This window comes from Vanellus vanellus (genome assembly GCF_965231255.1).
Source record: "Vanellus vanellus genome assembly, chromosome: 2".
Lineage (NCBI taxonomy): Eukaryota > Metazoa > Chordata > Aves > Charadriiformes > Charadriidae > Vanellus > Vanellus vanellus.
The window spans coordinates 6,782,267-6,785,941 of NC_138906.1; positions in this window are offsets into that span (position 1 = coordinate 6,782,267).

Sequence of the window (3,675 nt, forward strand, 5' to 3'; positions counted from 1 at the left end):
TTGAAATACCAAATTCAGGCAGCGATGACTTTGTTTTCCCTCTTAAAGTTTCACAGCAGGCTTGACAATTTACGGAATCTTCTGCTGTACTACTCCAGGCTGTGATCAGAAGCTGCTCATCCAAATCGCCACACTTGACTGGATTCCTCTTAGCTGTAACTGAGAAAGGCCACCAGGAGGAGGACTGCAACACTAGGTGGAGATCACACCACTCACACGTGTGCTGATGGGCTTGAACGACGCACTTCCAGCTGCTCGGGGGGTTCAGAATTTAATCTCACCAAGCACTAAGGATTACAGCACTAACAGGGCACACGGGAGACCAGCTATTCCAGCACTCCTCTGCTCCTGCACCGTGAATTCGGCAGAAACGGAGAGCAGCAGAGGCAGCTTCCCTGGGAGAAGCCTTTGATCGAGCGTTCCCCTCAGCACCCTTGTGCTCCTCCGTCTTCCCCCAGAACTGGGCAAATATTTTCACTTCCAAGCGATTATGAAAGAACCTGGCACCGCTGCCTCTGGCTGTTCAGCCGAAGCAGCTACAGGTCACTCGCTGCATTTGATTTGACTGTGCTGATCTGTTATTTCTTGGGCGTCGCCACTAAAGTCCACACATCCTCCCGCTTTGCCTTAAGCGAACACTAATTTGCCTTGGTTCTGCTGTAACGCAATTTCAAAGCAATTGTAGCTTAGAAACGTGACTACAACCAAACAAAAAATAACTAAGCAGCCACAGTCCCATGAAAAACGGCGAGAACAGTGTCACAGTACCCTCGGAGAGAGAACGGGCATGTCGCACCCAGTCTCTAATCGGTACCTCTGGTCTGCATGATGTTTGCACAGCTGCTTACAGAAAAACCTCCACTGCACAGTACAGGAAACTATTTTAGTCAATCACTTTCTTGATATTTAACTGCCCGTGTGCTGTTTACAGCTCTGATATCTAGCAGGGTGGTACCTCCACCTGACTCTGTTCAGGAGCCATCGGCACATCTGCAAGTGTGAAATCATGTGCTTGAAGACTGATGCTAAATATCAAATTCGAGAAATTGCTAGTCTGAATCAAATAGGACCTCTGTGAGGGAAAAAGTAATACCCTGGTGTAACGTACTGGCCAAAATCTGGAGCACTGTAACCGGATTCATGTGCTAACAGTCACCCTACACCTTCACCTCGGGCAAACGCATTCTGCCCCCTCCCCTGGTACCTCCACGCTAATTCACCTCAGCGAACTGACCTCTGCGACTGCCCTCTCTCCCCCGAGTCAGCAGCTCCAGATCTACAGGCTCCAGCCTGCGTGACGGGAACGGTGGGAGAGCTGTGCTCGGAGCAGCCCTCTGCTCTGCTCTGTCAGTCCCCCGCGCGCCCCTCTCCCATGGAATATGAACAATCGAACGAATAAATCCCAAATCCCTTATTTTCCCACCACTTGGCAATGAGTTAGGACTACATTATCATCTCCTGGCTTAGGGCTTATTTTGAGTATTTTTATTTTTTTTTTTTCAGTGTTTCTAAAAGTTAATGCTAAATCCTTCCAGTAGTTCTTCTCTTCCTGAAATGATCCTGCAACTCCTGAGCGTAGCTCTCCTGTGCTCAGCGCTACCCCACCTGAAGAGGAAAAAAATTTGCCTGTCATAGACGAATTAAATGATTTTCTGGCAGACAGGTTACACTACTAAATACTAAATTTACAACTCCTTTCCATTGTGAACTTGGAAATTTAAAAAAAAAAAAAAAATCTACAAGTCAGTGGCCTTTCCTATGACTCTGGCAAACCGAAATTCTCTCTCTGTCCATAATGTCCCAATGAGATGGGACTCATTAACTCCTCACCGCTGTGCAGGGGCCTCTCCTGCGCTTGCCTTCAGGACTCTTACAGACAGCACAACTCCAGAAAAGGCGACAGAAATTGAAAGACAGTAGCAAAAAACCCTCCTCTCAGTTGATACTCCATCCACGATGGATGCTGGCAGTCTCCGGGAACGCATCTTGTCACTGAATGACTGCGTCCCCTCCACCGCAGCCCAGCTGACAGTCCCCACAAAAAATGCTTTGAGTATTCCGTACCGGCGTTTTCAGCACCGGGAAACCCAGCCTTGGTCTCTCAGGTGTCTCTTGCAGCGCTATAACCTTTCCACCTCCAGAAAACTCAGTGCCAACTGCCACGAGTCACTTGTAGCAGGGCTGTCTTGTCTTACGCGCTACATCGGCGTTAGCACAAAACAGATTCACAGCACAAGAGCACACATTGTCCACGCAAACAGCACTCCTCCAGCACATCCTTCCCCTCAACGGCATCTCAGAGCCTGTATCTGAAGGCTCGTGTGCCTTCTTATATCCAACCACAGAACAAGACCACATTTAACGGATTTTGTTAAGGCACTGCCATTTCTTCAGCCATTCCATTACTTGAGGCTTCAGAGGACTCTGCGGTCCTTTGTAGTACAACCATTCAGTGGACACGGTCCAAGCTCCAAAATTGCATAATTGATCCAATACACAAAACAACCGAAAAATATTTTAACTAAAGCCTTTTATTCTATACAACTGTGAAACATCATTTACCCTTCTGGCATTGCAGACTCTTCTGTCATTCTTTCCTGAAACTGTGTTTTGGGATGGTTAGAAAGGGAAAAAAAAGAAGAAAAATTACAACCTTGGCTGATTTCAAACAAAATTACTGGGAGCAATTCCAATGTGTACAACGGGACAGCAAGACAACCAGAAAAAAAACCACGCCAAACCCAAACAGCGCTTAGTGGAACAAGCATAGACCCTTACTATTAATAAATACAAGTCAGGACAATTTATCAATAAAAGTTACAGTTCTGTTTAACCATTTAATTCACAAATATCACTAAAAATGTGCGGTTATAGCACAATTGTGTCAAACTGAGCATATGCAGAAATTGGGATTGAAAACTGAAACTGACTCTCAAAAGACAGGGAAGAAGACAGGCTAGCTTAGTTCTGAAACATATTTTTTGTTTAAGCAGTGAGTTTGTGTAGTTAGGTTAAGAGTGCAGAAGGTAATGATTTGATTATTTTTTTAAAAGAAAATACGATGAAAAATATTTTATTTTTTGTTTGACCAATACAATCCCAGTAATATAATTTACTGGGACTTTCTTTAGGCCTCAACCTAAATCTTGATAGCAAGATACAGGAAGGGCAAAAGCATGTGTCTCTTGAAGAAACTCGAATAATATACTGCCCTTTGAAGGCACTTGTGCTTCTGCTTCAGACAAGAGTCATTTTTACACTATTTCTTTAGGAGGATTTGTAATTTGTTCTGGCTACAAATGGTCTTCTGGGACAGCCACACATTTTCTCATGAAAAGTTGAAATGCCTTTACCCCCTCCCCCCAATAAGTTAAACTCTATAAAAGATTACTATGAGTCTATGACAGTCACAGATTTTTAGAAATAACAGTGAAAAGAAGATTTGCATAAATCTATAACAAAAGAACAACTGCATATAAAACTTAGGAAAAGAAGAATAAGTATTTTTATATCACGAATATGAAATCTGCTGAGAAGTTTCTAAAGTTTAACATTAAACATATGAAGTTATTTTCAGAATGGTCTGAAGTTTTAACAAAACGTCACATAGTTTTGGAGCACAGTTACCAAAAATTAGACTAGTGTGTCTTTAGAACACCTAGGACACAGTGCAGG